Source organism: Varanus komodoensis, unplaced genomic scaffold, assembly GCF_004798865.1.
Source record: "Varanus komodoensis strain SLA01 unplaced genomic scaffold, ASM479886v1 scaffold66, whole genome shotgun sequence".
Lineage (NCBI taxonomy): Eukaryota > Metazoa > Chordata > Lepidosauria > Squamata > Varanidae > Varanus > Varanus komodoensis.
Window position 1 is genome coordinate 3626836 of NW_025336296.1, and position 25252 is coordinate 3652087.

Here is a 25252-nt window from a genome sequence, read left to right on the forward strand (position 1 = left end):
ACAGAAGCCTAGTCAGTGTTCTCATTATTAAATGTGATGTTGGAAAATGGACCCCTAATGCATACAGGTCATTATTTTCCAAGACCAGCAATTTTAGTTTGCACAGTGGATTTGACAAACAGAATAATTCTTTGCAGCAAATATAATATAATCTAAGGTTGGTCTTTCACAGGAAATATGCTTGCTATTTATACTTAGCTGCTTCCAGAAATAAGCTCTTCCACCCCTAAAAAACAAGCAAACATGTTTGAATGTTGATTCTGAACCGCAGTTCTGCCATTAGCAAAATTGTATAGATGATCTCTGTCCTTAAATACATTTTTCTACTCATTAGGGATATTTATACTCTCCAGAAAAGTAACAAACAGGTGCCAACTTGTTGCTTTGCTGCTGTTTTGCTGCTGTTGTTGTGTTAATTTCTGTTCTGTAGAACAGTCGAAGCTCTTTCAGTTCACAACAGTTCATAAACAGAGGTGCCGTAATAAAAAAATAAAATACAGCATAACTTTCCAACATATACAATTTCAAACTGATTAAAGTTTAAAGGGTTTGTTTAAACTTTAACCAACTAAAAACATTTCAGTAAAAACTTGAACCTGTGATAGACAGGTGATATATCCTATCCTTTATCATTGAATGCCTGCTTTAAAGGGCAGTCTTAACCTGGTGTTGAAAAGAGGACCATGCTGGTGGCAGACAATGCTCAGTGGGGAGAACATTCCACAGCTGGAGGCCACCAATGAAAAGACCCTTTTCCTTGTTGCTTCCCTCCAGACCTCCTTTGGCGGTGGTGGTCAGAGAAAGACCTCATTGCATGGAAAACCGTCCATTTGCAGCCTTGACTAGCTCTGAGAAAGCATGCAAAAGAGGCTTCTGTCCAAGCAGGCAAGGAACAGAAATGCTGCAAGTAATGGACAATATCAGGCCAATGAAGGACACGGGGTAGAAGCCACAGAGGAGGGACTGTCCCTCTGGGAACGGACACTTGCTTTTCGTGTAGAAGGTCCCATCTTCAGTTTTTCTGGCCGGAAAAACTCCTTCTTGAATCTTGGAGAGCTGCTGCCAGCCTGTGTTGGGCTAGATAAACAGGAGTCTGACCTGGTATGAAGCAGCTCCCCTGTTCTTTACAGATCTGCTTATGCTAAAGCAGCCACTTCACACCTTGCCAAAAGGAGAGTACCAATTTGCTTATGCTAATTTGTTTGCATAATGGAAAGTTAAGGAAAAACAAGTCTAGAAGAACAGTCAGAAATGAAAGTTAAAGCACACAACTGCTTGATTCAAATTTGTATGTCAAAGCCAATTCTATATTTCTAGGTGAGATCACAGGTATCTTACATGGTATCTAAGTATGTATTACTTCTGGTCTAATGGACAACATGCCTGTCCCGCATCTGGGAATTTAGTGACAGGTGGAGCAATCCTAAGTCTGCTAAACAGCACAGACAGCCATGGGATAATTGCAAGGCTCAGCCCTGACCTTGGAAACTTGTTCTGTGGTTGGGACTCTGAATCCAGGCCACCTTCCCAGCACTTTGCAGCCAGCATGAAAAAAAAAAAAAAAAACCTGCACTGGCTGCAGCTCCAAGGTTGCAAGAAGCTGGTTCTGAGGTGCAGAAGGGGATGAGGAAGTCGGGAAACACGATCCGCAGCCATGCATGGCACCCTGGTGGCCCTTCGGCCGGCTCCCCTCAGACTCCACCACACCGAGGCAGTGAGAATCAACAGACGGTTTTGCACGGCTGTAGGAGTGCGATCCATGCACAGAACGACTGCAGTCCCCCGAAAGGTCACAAGGCATCTCACTGCACTGCATCCTAAATTGCCCATATATGAGGCTGGACTAGAGGCAGGGAATTGCATGAGCACCCAGTAAGATCTCACTTCGTTGGGATTCCTCAGGCACCGTCAATAGTGCTCCAAACCGCTTCCTCTGTGTACTGAAGAAACATTAGAGACATCCCCATATAAGCACTCAGATAATTCATGAATAAATGTACAATTGCACAAATGATGACAGCTTATCCCCACGTAAGGGTACATTAGCTCACAGACGAGAACAGGTTCAGCTCCGAAGATAATGTACCCTTAATGCTTTTCCTCTCGATCAAAATTGTATTTCTGTTTGTTTATGCAGCTGATATCCCACCTTCTCACACAAAAATGGCATTTGGGGTGGGGAGTGGGGGACTAGCAATAGTGAAAAATAGATTGAAAGCAAAAGTGTAATTAAAACTTTACACAAAAGCTGTTTTCCAACTGCTTTATCACAAAGCAATAGATAATGAATATACATCAGCTATTGTCCTATAGTTTTTAAACAGCAAAAAGACTCAAGGAAATTGGTCTTCTTTCTGTTCTTTCACTGAAAAGAACCTGAAAGCCATGGTTTTCTTAAACCTCCTTCTTAAATACTCCTTTGTCCTCTCCGAAGTCATCCCCGACTTTGTACCTCGACTTCGTGGGCCATGCTGGGTGGCATTAATAAGAGCTAAGCCCCAAAGCATCCATAAGGCAAAAGGTTAGGGAGGTCTGCCTTCATTTCTACATAAATGCAGCTTTGAATATACACCAACTTATCTGGGAGTTTGCCATGACTTCTGGTGACACTCCACCACCAAATGACAAGACGAACATTAAATGTAATTGAATAAGAGCAGAGTAAGTGAGGGTATGTAAAGCGAGGCCGGGAGCACTCTGACGAAATGGCCGTCTCTGCACCCACCTTCCAAATTGCGTCCAGTAATTTGCCATTTGGGAAAGGGGATGAATCTAGTGTCACACCACCGCCATCGCTGTGCTGCGGGGGGGGGGGGGTAGGATTCCATTAAAATGACACATACTTCACTTTGCAGTGGCTCTTCAACAAAGGAAGTCATTTATACTGCTTCTGGACCATTTGGAGAGTCAAGATAAAGGCTCCGGGCCACCTACTGTCTTCAATTAGCAAAAGCCTGCCCTTGTGTGCGCATTGTGTGGAGCCCATGTGGACAAATACAAATAGACTTGGCTTTATTCATGACAAAAGATAATGGAATAATCTGCCATGATCTATGGTGACTGTGTAAAATGGCCACACGTGGCACAGTTTTGCTGCGTAAACCATTCAGCATGTCTTTGTTGCCTTTCTGTGTCTAGGGCCCTCTTACGAACCATGAAAAAGAGGAGATGCATCTTCAGAAAATGGAACGCGGGAGCTATTTGCATAACACTGGTATTTGCTCATTTACACATATAGATGCAAATGTAAAAATGATAGTTATATTTTCAGCATCGGTGCAAATATCAATATGTGGCAGCTCACCAAAGTGTAGAATACTGTGGCCAGGTGACCATGTGCCTGCCTGCTCAGTCTGTTGTTCGGCCATGAACTGTGGATGGGCAATGGACTGCACGAGTCCTTCTCTGTAAGCTGCAATTGGGGAGGACAGCCTTTGAAGAAGATCATGTTAAACAGAGGACTGCCCCCTGCAAAAGAAAGAGGACACGTGGCTGCACTGCTTCAGTTGGTCCAGAAGAGCGCTTCCAGGTTGAGCTATAGATCACGCTGGTTCTATATAGTCTACACTGGCTGCCATTTGAAGTCTGGTGTTGGTAATGACTTATAGGGCCCTAAACGGCTTGGGTCCTGGATGCCCCTATGTGACCTCCCACCCCTTGAGATCTGAGGCAGGGGTCCTTCTCGGGAACCCTCTCTGAAGGAAATTAGGAGGGTAGCTACTCGGAGAAGGGTCTTTTGAGCAGTGGCACCCCGACTGCGGAACATGCTCCCCAAGGAGGTCTGCCTGGCGCTGTTGCTTTATTCTTTTTGGTGTCAGGTGAAGTCCTTTCTATTTTTCCTGATATGTTAATGATTAACTGGTTTTATTCTTGTTTTTATCACTATTTATTGGATGCAGTGTGTTGTGGTTGTTATGGTTTGTTTTTGGTTTTTATTCTTTGTAAGCCATCCAGAGACTTTAGTAATGGGACGGCATATAAGAACTTAAAATAAATAAATAGATATCTGATGGCAAACCTGGGCTTTGAGGCATGCAGTGTGATTATGGTATATACGTGGGCTTAAATGTCACTAGACCCAAGGCATTCAGTGTGTGGGGCAGAGATGGTCCTATAGAGTCAACATCTGGGTGAAGTGTGGGACCTCACACTCATGCATGCAGCCTCTCCCTGGCACAAGGGAACACTTTTCTGTAGCTTGGACAGAAGAGTGTTCCTGAGCATCCACAGACCTCTGGGTACCCACTTTAGGCCAATGGCTAAGCATTGATTAACCTGCATGGACCAGCCTTATTGTCAAGAGCTTTGTCAGAACCTTCCTCAGGACATCTGGCCTCAGAAAAGTCTATTGGATAAGTCCTCAGAACAGGGTCTTCTCCATCTTGGGGCCAGTCTATAGAAGTCCCTCTCCCGCACCTCACAATGGGGTAACAAAGTTATATGTTTTCAAGGTTTGCCGAGATTCGGCTCAATTTTACACTGGCGACTGGGATACGAGGCAATGTGTATCCATGTTTGTGTGTTTGTGTCTGTGTGAAAGACAGGCTAACAGAGTCACTGCAAAAGTCACTCAGAGCTAAAACGTTCCCGATTCTGCCTTCATCACTCAGTGTGATGCTCAGTGTACACCAAGAGTGGCAGCTTGGAATACTAGAAGATGAAAATTCCTAGGAAGGGGAGGAGGGGAGAGGTATGAGTATGGTATAAAACTTATGAATTGCATTGCACTTTAAGGCCAAATGGTCTAAACTGTTCTGAATCTGTCAGCCTGGACGCTTTCCTTTCTGTCAAGTCTGTCACTGTGTTTGTTCAACTGGAAGCAACTGTAAATCAGAGAAACTATCAGGTAAGTTAAATCAGGTAAGTTAAAATGTCTTACAAGAGGTCCCTAGGTGTTTTTTAAAGGAGGGAATTGCTGATTTGTAGTCCTGGAATGCTGTTATTAGGGCTCTTGTAACTTTTCTACATACTATATAAGAAAGTTTTTGTTACTGCCATTTTTACCACCACTTAAATAAATCACATTTGTGGAAATGCATAATTTTGTTTGCATCTGTGTTCTGTAAGGATGTCATTTCTTGGAGGATTCTGCTGGCTGACGTACACTGGTGTACTCCCTGGATTGCAAATGTTTTGTTTAAGTGCTTCTTTAACTAACAATTTAAGCAAATCGGGTGGTTTTCCGGATGCCAGCCGTGGGGGAGAATGAATAGCTTCTGTTAAACAAGTGCAAAAGGGTACCACAGGGGTACCTATCTTGAATTGCCTGGTGGTCATTAGTGTGTACTCGTCGGAAGGAATCCAGACAATGGATGCCAAATCTTGCAGCTGGGGCATCAGGTGGTCAGCATCTGTGCTACATCTGTCACAGCAACACCTCGCAGAACCACTGAAAAAGCGGTTCCAACCGCAGGAACATGTTCCAATGCCAGAGCTGGAAGGCCACATCCAGAGTCCCTGCTCCCCTTCCTGGCAGGTGGGGCAGGGAGAGTTCTGCTGGCTGCTTCCCAGAGGTCACCAACATGAAGGTGAACATTTGGGAGGACGGGAAGAGGAGGACACCTGCCCCACTGTGGAACATGGGGTCCTGATGGCACCCCAGCCTTCTGCCTTCACACTCGGAAATAGCTTAGTTACACAGATGAAATCAGCTGCCCAACTACTTTGTTGGGCAGAAGGGTGGGAGAAGGTGACCACGAGAGAAGGGCCTTCTCAGCTGCGATGCTCCAGCTATGGAACCAGCTCTGCAGGGAGGTGCCCGGTGCCAACCTTATATGCAAACTCCAAACCTTTTTAATGTCCTGTTATTTTAACTGCTAAATAAGAATATTTCAATTTTATATTGGTTTTTATGTATATTTTATTTATTTATGTTTGCATTTGTATGCTGACAGCTACTCCAACAGGAATATCTAAGCAGCTAACAACAAAAGCCATATTTGTCATGGATTCACTGTGGATTAGTTGTTAATTTATTTTTATGTATTTTTATTATTTATTGCTAATTGTTGTTATATTTGCATTTTGTTGTCTGTGTAGATGTCACATTGACATCAAAATTATTTATTGATATCATGTGTATTTAATATAGCTTTTAGGGCACGCTGCTCTGAGAGCTATTTTTTTGTGCTAACAAACAGTATATAAATGCTTAAATAAATACATAAAGAGTGTGAAGCTAATCTTTAACTTTGTCCTTCTCCTACCTTGCATTAGATGGCTGTAATCTTTTGAGTTTGGAGGGTGATGGACATACCAAATGGAATGCACCCCAGTTTGATTATGAGGAAGAGGAAGAGGAAGAAGAAGGAAGAATCTGGCCTGATAAGGCAACAAGAAGGATGTTCTCCGATTATATATACAAAAAATGTATTTTGGAAACACTTACTCACAAGCCAAGATAGAGTGAGAGAAATTATTCTTGTGTCAAAAACACATCTGTAGCATGGGATTCTGGAATGCTTTCATATTATTATTATTATTATTATTATTATTATTATTATTATTATTATAGCATTTCTATGCCGCCCCTTGCCGAAACCTCGGGGCGGCTTACAACATGATAAAATACATTGAAATACAATAGTACATAATAAATTACCATTAAATATAAAAATACAAAGAATACATTGATTTACAAAAATAAAATTAAAATTATCAGTATAAAATAAAAATATAGGAGGAGAAAGAGAAGGAAGAAGAAGTTGCCTTGGCCAGATCATATGTTTTAACAATTGAAATGATGTTTAAATAAAAAGGTCTTCACCTGGCGCCGAAAAACCAGTAACGACGGTGCCAGGCGGACCTCTTTGGGGAGTGAATTCCATAGGTTGGGCGCCACCGCAGAGAAAGCCCTCCTCCGGGTACTTACTCTCCTAATTTCTTTCATGGAGGGTTCCCGGAGAAGGGACTCTCCCGCAGATCTCAAAGGGCGGTCGGGCATATACGGACGTAAGCGCTCGTTCAGGTAGCCAGGACCCAAGCCGTTTAGGGCTTTGTAGGTCATAATCAACACCTTGAATTGGGCCCGGGCTTCAATGGGAAGCCAGTGAAGCTGACGGAGGACTGGAGTCATGTGAGCATAACGCCCCGTCCCCGTCAGCAACCTGGCAGCTCTATTTTGCACCAATTGAAGTGTTCGGACTGTCTTCAGGGGAAGCCCCACGTAAAGCGCGTTACAGAAGTCTAGGCGGGAAGTCACCAGCGCGTGTGTCACTGTCGCCAGGCAGTCGTACTCCAGGTAGGGGCGCAGCTGATTAATCAGCCGAAGCTGAAGGAAGGCGTTCCTCGCTACCGCTGTCACCTGAGCTTCCAAAGAAAGCTCCGGGTTGAGGAGTACTCCTAAGCTGCGGACCTTATCCCTAAGAGGGAGTGTTGCACCATTCAGGACTAGGTCAAATCCACCCTCTCCGAAACCCGATCCGCCAACCAACAGGACCTCCGTCTTGTCTGGGTTGAGTTTCAGTTTATTGGCCCTCATCCATTCCCTTACCTCGGCCAAGCACCGGTTCAGCACAGCCACTGCCTCACCTGGATTAGTGGAGAACGAGAGGTAAAGCTGGGTATCATCAGCGTATTGATGATTCCGCAGCCCACACCTCCTGATGACCTCTCCCAGCGGTTTCATATAGATGTTAAATAGCAGAGGGGATAGAATGGAGCCCTGTGGTACCCCATGGCATAGTTGCCATGACATAGAGACATGGTCCCCCAGCACTACCTTCTGGAATCGACCGTCGAGATAGGAGCGGAACCATTGCAAAGCAGTGCCTCCAACCCCCAATCCCGCAAGTCTATCCAGAAGGATACCATGGTCGATGGTATCGAAAGCCGCCGAGAGGTCCAGAAGAACCAACAGGGATGTACTCCCCCTGTCCTTCTCCCTGCACAGGTCGTCATACAGGGCGACCAAGGCAGATTCAGTACTGTACCCTGGTCTGAAGCCGGACTGAAAAGGATCCAGATAATCAGTTTCATCCAAGAGTGCTTGGAGTTGTCCCGCCACCACTCGCTCCAACACCTTGCCCAGAAACGGGATGTTGGCCACAGGTCTATAGTTAGTGGCCATCTCTGGATCCAGTGACGTTTTCTTCAGGACCGGTCGTATTACCGCCTCCTTTAAAGGGGCAGGCACTCGACCCTCCCTCAGAGAAGCGTTAACCACTTCCAAGATCCAGGTCCCAATCCCGTGCTTGGAGTTATTTATTAGCCAAGATGGGCAAGGATCCAATAGGCAAGTGGTGGGACGTACTCTTCCAAGCACCTTGTCCACATCATTGGGCCGCAATAATTGAAATTCCTCCAATAATTTTGGACCAGACGGTATGTAATCATTTATCTTACTAAGAAGCTTGAACGTTAGCAACATTATTTAGACTTAAGTGATGTGAATAACAGAAACGTATCCTTAGGATTGTAGCTTAGAAGGATGTAAATAAATGAAGCCAAAACAAGCTAAAAATATTTTATAGCCTCCAACACTTATATAGGGAAGTGTTTATTATGTCTAACAGAGTTGGGGTCTTGGTCTCTCCAGGCTTCTATTCAGTGCTTTTTTTTGTAGGAAAAGGTGCCAGAAACTCACATCATGTTAATCTTTTATTTTAAAAAATTATATATTCAGTTCTTAACATAAATTTAATTTATTGTATTTAAGGCAAATGTTCATAGTAAATTCCAAAGTTTTGTCCAATTCTCATCTGACAAATCTTCTTGACTCTTTTCCCTGCTGTTCATATCTATGTGTTCTGTTGTTGTGTCTGCTAATATTCTGGCTTTTTTTATTAGCAGGACCAGTGGTTGAGAAGTAATTAGTAATTTTTTTCATTTTTAAATTTGGGGTCACACTTTTACACTAAAAATTAAAAAAAGATTTTCAATTCACCATTTTTTTAAAATAAAGAAATTATTTACCTTTTGCACGTAGTCAATCACTGTACACACACCCACAGACGTCAGTTGTGTAACGAAACATAATGGTCGCTGCCCAAAGTAAGCACTCAGTGTGCGACCACACAACCAATCACAAGCTGAGCAGCGCCACAAGCTGAGCAGCGCCATCACAACCAGCGCGGATGAAATACGCATGCATCAGATTCGACACACAAGCAGCCCGCATGCACCATTTTAATGATTTTGCCGCTGACTTGCTACACTCGACAGCGTGATTCAAATCCACGTGGACCAAACATCAAATTTTCAAGTTACTTTTAAAGCTTGAGAAATCCATCAAAAAAAGGTGCCAGAAGTCTGTTCCAGTGCGTTCTATGACAAAAAAAAGCACTGCTTTTACTGAAACTTTGTTAGGGTATTTCTGTTCTCGTAGCCCGTGATGTTCCAGGATTGACTAATAGGAGCCGTATCACAGAGCAAGAAGGATCAATCCAATGGACGGTTAGTCACTGAGTGACTTTGGTTGGAACAAAAGGGAGCACTGCAGCTTGGAATCCACTTGCTCTTGAGTCATTATGGATCATTAACTCAACAATAAATCTTCTTGATAAAGATTCTTTAATAAGGCAGTGTTATGGACCCATTATGTGCTCCTGAGTGCATGCTTCATGGGGTTCTGTGTGACAGAGAATTTTATTCCCTTTTCCCCGTGGCTTTGATCTCAAAATACCAGAAAATTTAATGCCGATGAAAGCAGCCCAAGTGGAAACCAAGGAGATTGCCTGGCTGCATTGTTCCCCAAGCGGGCATTTAGCATCAGAGACTTGCTCAGCCAGTTGTGCAGAGGGGGGTGGGGGGTTCAGGGACCCTTTGGGGCTTTCAAAAATTGTAATGCTGTGACTTGTAATGCAGTGACGTGCAGGCCTGGCCTGCAGGATGCTTTGGAGGTTCTCAGCCAAACAATCTTGGACACTATAAGCAGGAGTTTAGCAAATTCTGCCTGGTAGGCTCTGGGCTTGTCAGGTTCTGGGAACTGCAGTGAAGTTTTCTTGGGACTCGGAATGGATTCCTCAGGAATGGATTCCCCTGGAATGGATTCCTCACACATCCTTAGGGATCCTTGCGCATCTGTGGACTTGACCTCAGCTCTGCTCACTTACTGGCCAGGGTCAAACTTGGCAGAGTAGTTGGCAAGCACAAGCAAGCTGGATTTTGACCTGTTCTTTCCCCTGTCCTTTCTACCCTTTTCATCTTCTTAGTCCAGCCCTGGTGTCTTTCCCCGGTTCCCACTAGGTGTGATGGAACACACAGGAAAAGCTCTGAGCTACCTAAGACGCCTATTTACTTATTAGCTTCCTAGACATGACGCTAAGTATCGAGCCTCCTTTGGTGATCACATCCAGAGATGGTTCCACACCCTGAGATGTGAACCAGATGTTGGCCTTTCTACTTCTCAGATTTTTACAAGAGTATCATTTTAATCAATGTAACGATTTGTTTCTTCTAATTCTGAGTGATGCTCTGCCTTGGAGGATCCTGAAGCTGGAAACGGGATCATGCTGATGTCACAGAGTGGCTGATCTCCTTCCCCGCTGTTGGTTCAACATATGCAATGCACACCAGTGATCGAATCAAGAGGTATGTTTATGTTGGGATGCTGCCTGCAAAGAGCACTGCGCCACAGCTGCGCATCCCGATTGACCAGTTAAAGACTCCTGGACTCCCTCCGCATTTCAAAATGCCCGTTTCTTTACAGGTTCAGTTTTTGCCATTACCCAGTGGCCCCAGTGAGGGAGTGTGTTGGTCAGCATTCGAATGCAAATTAACATTCCCCCTCTGTCCATTAACTCTGCCATTTTGAGTCTAGCCAGAGGAATATGGCTTATCCGGAAAGGTGGAATGCATCCAGGTCAGGCAGAGGGACACCTCTCCACTATCCGGCTGCAGGGCATCCCAGAACAGCTCTGGAAATCGTGGTGCATTGAAAGGCAAGGCTTCTTGGGGACCAATCATGTGAACATTGAGGCAGGGAAAAACATGCAGAGAATTGTACCTTTGCTTTTATCACATCCTTTCACACCTGGAGAATTACCATATAGAGAAACCATCTCACAAATTCAGTGGGTCAAACATTTGCTGCTTATGTTCAAGGAATGGAATGGACATTTGTTTCACATGGTGGACAATAAGATGTTCATATAAAGGGATTGGGAAATGGGTGGCAGAGGAAGGGAGAGCTGATGTGACATCGGTGAACTCATGTCATCTTATGAACATGCAACACTGTCTTCAGATAAAACAAACCTGAACTCCTTTTACGGCAGGAAACAAATCTGAGCGATTCTGCAAGGCAGGTGCTTGAAAAACTACTGCTGAGTTCTGAGCCATGCTCTCTCATCCCAAAAGATTCTGGGAGGTGAGATCCACTTCCACCTTTTAGGTGGGTGAGCTTTGCACCAAAGCTGGGAAGCCAGCACATGATGGTCAGCTGGGGATAAGGGGTGTGGCAGGGAAGGAGGATTAACCTGGGGAAGCTGAGAAGGCCAGCTTTTGCACCTTCAGTGGTCCAAATCCAGCCTGTGAGCCTAAACACAATGTCTGAAAAGCGGCACCTACTCGTATGTAGCAAGAGGTATGTTCCTGCACTCTCCACTCAGATCGAAATCCCTGTGCAGTTGGAGTTTTAATCACCTGAAGAACCTAATTGGATCTAGTTGTTAGCACATAACATAATGAGGGTTGTCCCTCATTAGTGCTACTTGTTTACAAATATTTCTAACCCTTTCAGCTATTTGCAATTGAAACATGAAGAGAGAGGGGACAGATTGATAGCTACTGATTCTTGAGTGAAAGCATTAAATATGGGCAGAGAAGGAGTAAGGCAGACCGGCTTGCCCTTAATAGTGTCTGAACCATCAGGACCCCGTGGGTCTTTTGGAACATTCAGAATAAGATAATCTGCTAACCAGGCCCTGAGATCTAGAAGGTCAAGGTGACGGCGTACTTAATAGAAGTGTTGTGGACCCACCTGCAGCCGTCTCTCAAGGTGAAGGTCAAGGTGGACCCACCTTTGTCCTGCAGTGATAAACAAGACTCTCCTCCTTGCTGTCACAACAGTGACTGATGGTGCTCGCCACTTGATTTGAAGCTTGTGTGAAGAAGTATGAAGGGCTCTTTGCTCTTCCCATTATACAAGAGCCCTGAATTGACATGATGAGTGATGGGCGTTGTGGCTCAGTGGAAGGAAGATGGAAAGCTCAGGTGTCTGGCGGAGACTGATGCAGGACTTCGCGCACTGCAGGCTTTTTCCTGCTTTGTTATGGGCCCTGCAGGCACAGCTGACTTTGGACTGGGCAAGATGCCCATAGTCTGGTGGCTGGAGGGGCTAAGAGGAGACCTTGTTCATCCTCAGGTTACAGTCCAACCACGGGGCGGGGCGGTTGGGCCTGGCTGGCGGTGTGGAGACATCAAGAGGTCCTACCGCCAGCGTTTAATGCTGGGTTTCAGGGTTAGGCTAGGGTGATCTGCTAGGACTGGCGTTGGTTCTTTGGTGGAGGCCGGGGTGAAAGACACCATAAATCTGACCAGACATGCTCCGGGGGACCATCTTCACCACTGTTCATGTTGGGGTCATTTCACACAAAGCGCGACTGTCAAGGCCACCGGGGAGTTTTCCTGTAATGCGAGTGGGGCCCTCCTCTATCTTGGCCTATGTCCAGTGGCAACATTGTGGCCAGGACTCAGCTGGGGGTCTTTTTGGGCCTCTCCTGCCCACGTCTTTCCATACTGGCATGGTGCAAATGGCGGCTTTTTATGGAATCTAAATGTATTGATATTTAAGGTGCTGGGGATGACCTATAAAGCCATACATGGCTTAGGGCCTGGCTATCTGAAGGAACGTCTCCTTCCCTATGTGCCTGCCCACCATGTAAATTCTGCCATGAAGGTCCTTCCCCGGGAGCCCTCCTTGGAGGAGATGGGCCTTCTTGATGGAGATGCCCCAGCCATGGAATGCGCTCCCCAGAGAGGCCCTCCTGGCGCCCTCTCCCCATTCTTTTCAACGCCAGGCTGAAACCTTTTTATTTGCCCATCATTTTAAGATTGATTAGGTTTCAATGTGAGTTCTATTTTTGGACTTGTGGGATGCTGTGCTTCATTTTATTCTGTGTTATTGTAGACCATCCTGAGACTGTAGTAGTCAGATAGCTTTGAATAACATAACAACATAACATAACATAACAAAACATGGCATCTAATACATGAATAAATACTGCTCAAACAAGGCTCCATCAGGCCATCACCAGGCAGGCAAATCCCATGAACTTTGCTTGGTCCTTGGACTGGGATGGATCTTTTGCCCTTGCCAAAGAGTGAGAACGGGCTCTGCTCAGCTCAGTGCGGCCACGTTCTCACAGCGCAGGTCCATGTTGCTCTCATATATTCCGCTTCCCTCCGGCGCCCGCACAGTGCAGCCGGGCAGCTTGCCAGTCACATTGCTCTTTCCTCTCAGACTCTTCCCCAACACACCTAATTGGCTGCTTTGGACAGAGTCCCTCCCCTGCTCCTGCTGCATCACAGCCTTCTGACTCACCAGCCCTCAAGCCTCTGCTGGTAGCCCCGATCACAGCAGCTGCCTCCCCGCAACTCCACCCCAAGAAATGTGAGATGCTGTTGCAAAACAAGAGAGGGGGAGAACTGAGGTAAGAAGGGGAGAGGCTGGGATTCTCGCGCTCACCCAGATTTTCCAAAGTTTGCTTAAAGCTCAGTTTGACTCACTCCCATTTCCATTGGTGGCATGTTTTTCCTTGCATTTGGATGGAGAAAAAGTGCATTTTAAATGGAAAAAAGCACACTTCTGTGCATATGACAGTCACATCTTTCAAAAGTGTGAACATGAGCTTCATTTTTAAATGCATGTGTCAAAGTGCACATTTTTCAAATGATATCCGTTTTTCCAAATGTGATTCTCAGTTACATATATCAGTTAGTGTCAGCAGGTCTGTGAAAAACCCAGTTTAGGTCATGCTTCTCTCAAGCAGTGCCAGCCAGTTGAGGGGTCATAGCAGGACCGTGGGGCCGAGGTCCTATGCTTCACGGCACCAGGACCCCCCACGTGGCTCCCCAGGGAGCAGATGCTGGGGAACATAAGCTGGAGGGTAGTTTTGCCTTCTGGATTGTGGGTTTCGCATGGGCAGCTAGCGGGCCATTCTGCAGAGAGAATCCTGGGCTAGAGACATCTTGCGTCTGGCCCAGAAGCACGCCTTTTGCTGTCCCACATTAAGTTCAGGGTTCTCCTTCTTGCCTCTCAGCTTCAGCACTTCTCCCTCCCTCCCTCCCTCCCTCCCTCTACATTACTTTTCCTGTTTGAAAGTTACTGCAACTGGATCCTCAGAAATACCTAAATTCCTGAAATTACAGGGTGGTCTACTGCTGTATCCACAGAAACTCCGGGTGAAGCATCGGCAGTGACACGAATGCTTGCATGGACCTTTCCTGCGATCTTGTCTTGGCATGAGTGAGTCGTGGGGAAGCAGGAGCGATTCAGGATTAGCCATGTGAAGAGCAAGCTGGAATCCAGCTTCCTTGCGCTTGCTGGACTTCTCTCCTGCACTGAGCTCAGCTCAGCAAACTCTCTGGAGTATTAACTGCTTCTTTGCACAAAATATGCAAAGTACTTAATTCTTTGCAAACAGAACGCAAAGTCTGCAGGTCACATGTGCGAAAGCAGAACTGATTGCTTGGTGGACACACAGGCAGTGTGTGCAGAAACCAGCTGCAGGGACTCCCTTGCACTTGCTTCCTGCTGGATTCCCGTGTGAACATTCGGTGCAAGGTGGGCTTAGTTGGGTGAAGGAGCAGGCCAGAGTCTAGGAACTGGAGCTGAGGAAACGCAGTGGGTTCCCAGCCCCAAACAGAATTCCTCATGCATCGCTATTGGAATCCAGCAAGAGGGGAAAACGTAAAGTTTACACCAGCTGGCAGGAAGGGACTTTGGGATCCTTCACAGGCCCCCGTTGTTTTCTCAGGTGTGTGTGGGAATTCAGCGATGCAGCCAGATAATGTTAGACTTTGAGATTAATGGGTTTACGGGTGTTTATGGAAGCCCGGTGCTTCCATTATGACGCACACAGCCCCCTTTAATCTTTGCCCCGCACATTCCATGAAAGCAGCTACTGCAAAATAAGTGGGGAAGAGAAGCGCTCGAGCGAAGAATGGGAGAGACCGGGATGTTTGAGCTCATCCTGCTCTACATTCCTGATACATTAGAACTTTTACGACGACAACAACAACAACCCTGATGGAAACAAATATTCTCAGCATGGCTGTTTGGCATTGAATGCAGAGCCCTGCCCAGATAGCCAGAATAAAAGGGAGCTGGCCACTGTGAGGAGCCTGGGGCCATGGAACTCTGGATGTTGGCCCCGAAGTCCAGCCATAACCTCACCAGGGACTGGCAGTGCTTTTGAGCAGTGTGACCTCACTCCGGATTTATGTTCAGGGATGGGCTCGCACATGCACAGACATACATCCTTTCCTGAACTGAAGTAGGTCTTTCCTGGCCCCCAAGCCATGTCCGCACAAGCTCTGTGCAACTGTAGGATAATACAAATAAACTTGTTTCCTGTGGTCCCACCCATTTCCATATGGAATCTGCCAAGGATTGGAGATGGGAATATACTTTCTGGCCGGCAATGTGAGGATGCTGACCAAGGGCAGCACTGCGGCTTCTGTCAGGAGATGCCCGCCCATCAAGGTGATGTCACGTCTAGAGTACAGAGGGAAAGACAAATGCTGCAAGGCACCTGTCAACATCAGGGTGCATAGGGAGACTTCGCCGTTTGGTGGCTGGACTTTTCTAAAAGAAACATCTCCTCCTATATCCACCTACCTGGACCCTACGACAATCGATGGAGGCCACACTCCATGGGCCACCTCTAAAAGCAGTAAAGAAGGTGGTTTCAAGGGGAAGGGCCTTCTTGGCTGTGGCACCCCAACTGTGGAACCAAATCCCCAGGAGAGTGTGACTAGTGCCGACCCAGTTCAGCGCCAGGTTAAATCCTTTTTATTCTCCCATTATTTTAACCATTGAATAGGATGTTCTGATTTTTATACTGATGATTATTATGTTTATTGTGTTTTGCATTCCTATTACTATGTATCCGTTTAACTGTTCTCAATTATATTTTAACTTTTGTGATTATTGTAGAAGTGTTATTGATATTATGTGTTATTGATATGCTATGCTCTGTTTTAAACAATTGCTTTAATTGTCCATCGTTCTGAGGGCTTTTACTATGGGACAGTATTATAAAAGATTTAAATGAATGAATGATTTTTCAAAGGACCTACTTCAGCCCTTCTTGTGGCACATTTCAGTCCATGCTTGTGGTTTGAGCCTGAGCCTCTTCTCAAATACTGCTGCACAAGTTGTAACTAAAGAGATGTTCTCACACTCTCCAGCGCTGTCTTCTCACGGGGAAAGTCCTTGGGTGGGTAAGAAGTGGGCCGCAGTGTTCTGCAAGGCAGGAGCAGAGACAATCCCGTCCGTCTCAGGGAGCACGGCTCAAAGAAACGCCAGAAGAACCCTGCTGGATCCAACCAGGCGTCACAGAACCAGAGTGAGTCCGAGGGGGTCTCCTGAGCCAACTAGTCCGACCCCCAGCTCCAGCTGGCTCCACTCATGACACACCTACCAGAGTCTGTCTAGGCCAGCATTCAGTTTATGCAGTGACCCATCAGCTGCCTGCAGCGCCTCCTGCCCATGCTCCCCAGCAACCGGCCACATAGGCATTCTGCCTCTGGGGTTCCCAGGCATCATCAGAGTTGATGGGAGCTTAAGCCCAACAGCATCTGTGGGGCAGGGTGTGGAGGGGGGGGGGACAGGATTCCTAATTTTCCTGTCAATATCCATGGTTTGTCCCTGGCAGAAGCTCTGAGAATGCATCCTGCATTTTTTGTGCTGGGGGCTTAGAACGAAGACCACCCAGTTACCATGGTGCTATCCGAGTTCCCCGATCAGACGTGTGTGTGGCTTATCGCCCAAGGTCTCTGCCGTCCTGATTTAATTCCCATCAGGAGCAAAGCCGCATTTCTGTCTCTGCTGGAAAATAAATCCACATGTGTTTTGTGTGCCTGTGCGCAGAGAATGACACATTCATTCTCAGCGGGTGATTTACAGAAGTTCCTAGTTGGGCAGAACCTCTGAGGGATCTCTTTGCAGCTTATGCGCGCATGCATGTGCGCATGCACGCGCATATGCGCACACACCCTCTCACACGTGCTCATGTATGCAGAATGGTGGTCACTGTGTGTCTGCTTTACAACAGACTGTCCGCTGTCTGAGGGCTTATCCAGCCCAACTCCACCTTGAAGAAGAAGAACAAGGGGAAGAAAACTCAGGAAGGGGCCCTGAAATCACTCATTGACCGTTCACATCTGGAGAGCAGCCAGATCGAGTCACCAGGTCACCGAGTCGCAGCCTTCCCTGCAATGGTGGGACACCCTATTGAAGGACACGGGGGTCTGGCCTTGGCGTATGCACCCAATCCAGTAGCAAGATAAAATAGGGAGTTTTTAAAAAATCCCCAAGTACCTTTACCTTGGACCCCTGGGCCAGATGTAACAGAGTTGAGGGAGAGCAGGGGAAATCGCTTCTCTCCACCAGCTTTTGGCCAGATGTAAGAGAATTTGCTGTCGTGGCAAGGGGTGCCAGAGACTGGGGGAGAAGCTGGCAGGCAACCTAGAAGTTCCCACAGGCCATATCTGGCCCATGAGTCAGAGGTAAGGGTACTAGGGAAATCCACAATGGACTTCAGTAAGCCTGGATTTCTCAGAGTCTGCCCTGTGGACTTTGCAGCAGCCTGGTTGTCCGAGGACACACAAAGTCTGCAGGGCTGGTGAACCAATTTTTTTCACGTTGTGTATTTTTGTGCAAACTTAGCTGCAGAAAATACACAAAATAAAAAACACAAGAGTTTGCGCATCTTCCCCTACAGTAAATGTTTGAAAATGCCCATCATTGGCGGGCAGGATTTATGTGTCCTTTTGGTGGATTTGCACATGGTCAGAAGTGTGATTTTGCATGAAGATGATGTACAAATTCTGAGTCTACAAACTGGTGGACGGCAGAGTAAAAATCATCTGGAAATCCCCAAATCTCCAGCAGGGTGGCCTTCTTTCTGTTCGCACATCCTTAGCTGCAGCCCCTTGCAAGCAGCCTTCTTCAGCATCAGTTGCAGCCTCCCAAACAGCAGTTACTTCTGGGGTTCAAGAGGGGTGCTGTTTGCTCAGCACATGGGGTGAAAGCGCTCTTTGAATGCTGTGTATCCTTGCCAGGAATCTGGACTCTGGGTCATTGCAAAGTGGACCAGAATCCGGGGAGCCGAGCCCAGAAAAGCTGCTAGAGTTTCACCTCTGGACTGATTCCTCCCCACCCCTAGTCATACGTACACTGAGCTCTGCATAGGATCAGCCCTTATAAAGCCGATCTGGGAATTTATCCTACCAGGCAAACCACATGTGAGAAGGAAAAGCCAGCTTGCACTGCTTTGAGCTTTCCTTCTTGCTCAGCAGAGTCAAATGAGACATAGAACGGGATGGGAAAAGTGAGTGCTCCAAATCCTTCCATCAAGTTTTCCAAGCTGGGAGGAGGAGGGGGCTTTCCTGTTTGTCCCATTCATCTCAGAATACTGTGGGATTTTATGCCAAGACAGGGAAGAGCTAAAGCTGCAGACAGAAGTGAAAGGAAAGCAGGCCACAGTGAAGGCTGTTCATGGCATAGTTTAAATGTGTTACACGCCTGGAAAAAGTCACCCCATTTCAAAAGCTGCTGACAGCAGAAGCACCTGAACAAAACGATGCTAACTGAGAAATCTGCCACTGCCCTAATTTTGCCAAGAAGTTTCAGAGGGACAACTTGTTTTTCTGACAGGGGTCTTCTGTCTTTCATACAGACATGGTCAGCAGAAGTTCTTCAGGTGAGTCTCACCTCTGACATCATAACAAGAGCAGGAGGGGTAATGGAGGATGAGGATGATGGATCTAAGAGTGGGGAGATCCCTGGGGGAAATCCCTGCTTACCTCAACCTTTTCTGGATGACTTGGGGGCAGGCTTATCTTCCCTGCAGGCTTCTTGTGAGGTTAAGGGGCATGTTTCAAATGTTCTTTGAACTCCTTGGTAAACCGGGACATTGCAAAGGTGTTAGATAGCACTTTGTGATTGGACTGTATGCGTTTTTCATCCAGCCACCTTTTTCCTCTTCTGGGAGGTTCCCAGCCAGAATAGTCAGGTGGCTTTACCATTTTCTCTCTGGTAAGATGTCCAGGTCGTAACCAGCCCCTGCAAATTCCTTTTCCCACTCCAGCAGTGGGATGGGGGAGCAAGGATACGGCATTCTCATTTCTTATCCAGTGGGATAAAAAGCTGCTAGGAGAAGATGATGTTTCACTAGAAACTGTCTGGAGGAGAAAGGGTTAAGTAGCCAGGATAATGTCCAACTTTTAAAAATTGGAGAGAGAGGAAAACACCACGGCACAATTAGGAACATATGGAATTCGTTATGCCCATTCATTCTGTCCTTTGCAGATTCTGAGGATTTTTTGGTATGAAAATTGTGCCCATTTGCAAAAGCATATGAAGGTGTGAGCTTGCATTAGTGTAATCTGTGTATTTGCAAATGAACAAAATTGCATGAATCCCACCAGGATTATATCTGCAACCCTGTGGAATCTGCACATCAGAAAAAGATGGTCCAGATTCTCAGAAATCCATACTCCTTTGAATCCTTTGTAGAGCTCTCAGATGTTCCTAAGCACAGTTCCAAGACTCTCTCTCTCTCGCTCTCGCTCTCTGTCTCTTTCTGGGTTCTTTGAATGGAAGGGCAGGATACCAATTTTGTACGTAGTGCATTGTGACCCATACCATGGAAGAGAGGTTGCAAGTTTTTGTAGTAACTCCTTTTTGCTGGATATGTAAGGAGAGAATTCCGGATTGCTTGTACTTCATCTTTGTAAGTTCTTTGCACTCTCTGGCAATCAGTCACTGCGAACGCATCTAAGCTCTCTAGCAATTAATTTCCAAGAGTTGATCAGCCTTGAAAGTGATGGTGCCCAGAGGGGGGGAAAATGAATGGGATGGAAAATGCAACTAATTACATCTGTCATCTCAGGAATGGAGACTGACAGACAGATCAGCAGTTCCACAGGGATGGCAGCTACAGTTCTTGAGCTACTGAACTTAAGGAGTGGGATCAGGTAGGTTTGGTTTTGTTTCGAAAAATGCCAAGTGCCTTGTGATGCTGCTCTTTACCTTGGAAGGAAAGTGCAAGGGGAAGCATGTGCAGTGAGGATTTTGCCTATTCCTTGGTCTATATGGATATTCCCAGATTAGTTTTATTTAATATGCTTGTTTTTAATCAAATTTTTAATTACTGTTGGTTTTAATTTCTTGTAAACCACCCAGAGCCTATGGGAATGGGGCAATATATTAAAATCAAAATTAATACATGCATAAATAAAATTCATCAATGGGCGCTGAGAAAGTGCATTGATTGTGGATGTTTCATGCATTGCCCAGAGAGCAGGAAAACCATACTTTATTTTAAATAGTGCTCAGGAAACCTTAAGTGACAAACATGCACAGGGGCTGGCCAATGGGCATGCTGACCTAGCTGGCCTTATTCAGTTTGCACAAATCCACAACATCCATCAGTGGGCATCTTATTGACCAAGGACTGCACACCATCTCCCGTTCCTTCATTCACCACTGATCACACGGTTAATCTCAGCTGCCGCCACCTCACTTGGGAGGTCAGGCATTGTTGCTGTTGTTTCGTTGCGGTCACACCCGACCTATCATGACCACATGGACAACACTCCTCCAGGTTCTCCTCTCCTCCACCAACCCTTGGAATCCACCCAAGCTCACGCCCACTGCCCCAGTAACACCATCCGGCCACCTCATCCTCTGCCGCCCCCTTCTTCTTTTGCCATCCATTGTTCCCAGCATTAGGCTCTTCTCCAGGGAGTCCTTCCTTCTCATTAGGTGGCCAAAGTATTTGAGTTTCATCTTCAGGATCTGGCCTTCTAAAAAGCAGTCAGGGTTGATCTCCTCTTGGACTGACTGGTTGGATCGCCTTGCGGTCCAAGGGACTCGCAGGAGTCTCCTCCAGCACCACAATTCAAAGGCCTCAATCCTTCGGTGCTCAGCCTTCCTTATGGTCCAGCTTTCACAGCCATACATTGCAACTGGGAAAACCATAGCCTTCACTATACGCACAGGGTGATGTCTCTGCTTAGAAATTGTCAACCGCTCACGTTCGGTTAAACATGGCACAAAAATGCAGAGGATCCTCTCAATTTCACAGCGTAGTGCTGCTGTCATACAGGAGAAGCAGCTCTGCTAAACGCCCAAAGCGCCCACTCGGCGGTGTCTCCACGTGCGTGCTAACTGCACGCCAGCTGGTCTCCTGTTGCTAAGCTTATTTCCAGAGGCTGTTGCTTAATCATATCACCGCTTCAGGCCAAGGTGAAAAGGCGAAGGCTCCAAAGAACTGGGACATTCTTTTTCTCTTGCCTTCCTTGGGAATCTGCTATCTAATGCTAACAGATCTAGGTCAATGACTTCTCCTCTGTTACTCTTTCCTGTATCGTCTCTTGCTTTCAGAATCCTAGGGGTTTAAACTTGAAAGGTCTTGGTTCACTTTCATCTTTAAACAGATGTGCATCCCTGTCCAGCCTCTCCCCATGATGCACTTCATAATTTGTTGTCCGATCCTTTCCATTCAGCTGCTCTCCCTGGCGCTGAAAGCAAGGGCAGAGTCCCGATCAAATACAGGGACACTCACGTCAAAACCTGTGGCTTGATAGGATGATGACAGCGGCTCTCTCCTGACTGCCTCTGATTGCCACCACCAGCCACGATTTATGCAATGGCACAGAGTAGTCAGTGTCCTTGCAAACCGGTCTGATCAAAGGCAGAGAGAGCTGATTTTGTACTGCAAGCCAGCACCTCACAAACAGTGGAACCCCCAGAGTCTGGCTGGATCTATTGCAGTTGAACCATAAAGCACAAGTATCTCCTTTTGGTTTGAACCTCTCATGGCAATCTTTCAGAGGGCTGCGTCATTCGCTCTTTATGCACGATCTTGATGCTAAAGAGAAGAATCCTAGCAGGGGAGGATAGCATGTTGCAAGACCCTGGAACCTCTGGAGATCCTGCTCCACCTTCCTTCCATCACTTCCAGCTGCTGACATTTTAGCAAGCATGGCCCCTGCACTTCAGAATCTATTCCCCAATAATGAGGGCTAGAAACTTTGAAAAATGAAAGAGAAACTATTAGAATGCTGAATTGTAAAATTGTTGCCAAATGATAGCTCTGGAAATGGTAATGGTGGAAAATAAGCAGATCAAGTGGTAAGATTTTGTTTTGCTTTGCTTTAAGGATAAATTCCCAACCCCCCCCCACCCCATGGAAAAGAAGGATCCAGATTCACACCAGATGAACTGGATGGGTAGGAGGGCTTACTCTGGCATCCCCCTAGCCCTGTGAAAAAGCTAGAGAGAGAGTTCCAAGTTCCAAGACTGGATTGTGTAATCCACCTAGACAGCTTCAGCTGTCAGGAGGAAAATATAACAACAACAACAACAACAACAACAACAACAACAACAGAATCAATACTTTGTCTCAGTTAATACCTGTGACATGTATAAGCAGCTTCTTCAAAATGTTGCATTTGATTGGAATTGATATTCTGCATCAGCCCTCCATTTGGTTTGTATCTCTGCGCTGCAGGGAGGTGAACTTCAGCAAAGATTAAATGCCTTCCCAGGCTTCCTCAGGCCCTTTGCAGAACATCTGCACACAGAAGTCAATAACTTTTCAATGTTCCAGACTTAGCAGATGCCTTAAATAGAGGTTTTATTAAGGAAAGTGCCCCCTCTTTTCTCCCACGTGGGCTGGAATGACAAATCTTTAGTGTACGGCATGCCGCCTTCCCAAGATGCACTTCGCACTCTGTCAAACCAAAGCTGGACAAATAACATCCACTTGAAGCATAGCATCATCCCCGGGATTCTTCTGGCTGATCGATCACTCGCCACCCTTGCACTGACTCACATCTTGTTCCTATATTACTTACAGAAAGAGCCTTCCAAAATGTCAGGCAACCATTTTAGCAGCTATTTCAAATCATCCACGAAGATGACACGTCACCAATCTCACTTCATTTTCCATTCATTGTTTATTGCCCAGCCCTGGCTTAAAAGCTCAAAACGGTATAAAAATGTCACTTCTAAAGATTTCTCAGGCTGCATTTGATAGGTTGGCTGCTTTTATTTCAAAATGCATCATGCCATTTTGCAAAGGCAGCCTCTGCAACTTAGCATGATTAGAAAAAGTATCTCCATTTTTAACTTTTTGCGCAACATGACAGCGGGTGAAATGGATGTCCTTTTGTATCATTTTTAATGTCACTGACTAATCGAGTTGCAGCAGGGAGGGGGATCCAGGAATGTTGATGCTTGATGTACTTCTCCAAACTCCATTTCAGCGTTTGGTTTGGCTCAACCCTATTTTCATGTGCATTGGTTTCATTCTGATGAGATTTCTGTGTGCCCTTTCCCTCCACTCTTGTTTTTAAAGTGTGTGCTTTTCCCCAATTGACCAAAGAATAAAGGCTGGACCAAAGAAATGGTGTCCTAGATCCTTTTGTAAAAAGAGTAGTGGGACAAACACTTTTCTAGAATACTTGTCTGCCAGATGGTAAGGTATGAATTACTACAGTTTGGAGCTATTTTGTTCTGAACCTGGAACTGAACTTCAAAAATCACAGCTTTAATTTGAAAGAAAACAGTAAATTTCCAGCCCTCATTGTTTCAGCAATACATTAGAAAAAAAGCATCAGGAATGGATGGAGGTGGAGTGTGAACACAGGAATCCCCAGTGTACTAAGTATTTAATGATGAACTGGATGGGAAAATTATAATTCTAGGCAGAATAATCTTATGCAATGTTTTCTCACTTGCTTTTTTGGGGGGGGGGCTGAAAAAAGCATTCGATGAAAATGCATTGTATTTTTAGAAGTATCTTTGTGTCTCAGCTCCCAAGTGCAAAAGCAAAAGTCCATACCATAACATGATTAACATTTCAACAATCATTGAAAATAGAGTAACTGAGACAATCACAACATGAGAAAAAAATCACTCCATGCAGATTATATTCGTAATATTCATGGTGATTGTGAGACAGAATGGCTCAGTAATTTGTGACTCTCTTTCTTTCTGTATATTTTGAAACCAGCTTTTATCAAAATATAGCAGGACAATTCTCTGAAAAAAAAGACTAGAAATTATCCCAAAATTGTAGCACACAGTCAAACAATACAAAACCCAAGCTAAAAAACTTTTTTTTAAAAGAGTAAAGACAAGGACAGGCTGATAGTGTGGAAATTCCCCAGAGCAAGTAGATGACTTTTACCCAGGTACAAGAATGATAATAAAGTCGGTGCCAGATGCACTTTAACGGGGAGGGGGTTCATAATGGAGGGGACATTAAAGTCTTATTGACATGCAGCAGATGGGTTTACATGATCAGCGGGGGAAAGAAACCCCATGGCTTTTCTCCTGCCCCATATTTGCTGACTGTGCACCATGCAATTCGTCTAGGCACTGACACAGTGTATAGGGTGCTGGATCAGCTGGTTAAGTGCACGGTGGGGAGGGGCTTTGAACCACCCCAGAAACTATGGGTTGCCCTATGATTCTGGGTGGTTTGAAGGTCACTCCTCACTGTGGCTAGGACTGTTTTACAAAGGTGCCCCTAGACCTAAGGGTCCTGCCTACATCAGTGGCTAAATGAGTGGAAAAGCACAAAATGCCAATACCCCGATGACTATCTTTTGGGGCAGCAGCTACCCATTTAATGGCCAAACTTTGAAAATGTTGGACCTCTCCAGAAAATGACCCAGATAGAGAATATGTACTGCAGCAGAAGGCGTCTTGGCTTAAACCTGGACGTGTCTGGCCTGAAACTGTCACTTGGCCACAGAGCTCAGCTTTTGCCAATCCAGAACTTTGGGAAAATCGAACACAGTTATTTATTATTACATTTGTATAAAAGCTGCCCCTTAGCATCAAGCTCTCTGGGCAGCCATTAAAAACTGTGCATACTTGTATGTATGCATCACCAGCATTCAAGGATCTAAGCTGCAGGCTTTCAGTCATGTCCTTACACAGCATTTTCCCTGCGTCACTGCAGCGTCCTTCCAAAGGAAAAAGCAACCCGTTCCATGAACTGGCTTGTCCACTTACCTACTTCCTAACAATCTCTCCCAGATCTCTTTTGATCCAGAGTACTTTCTG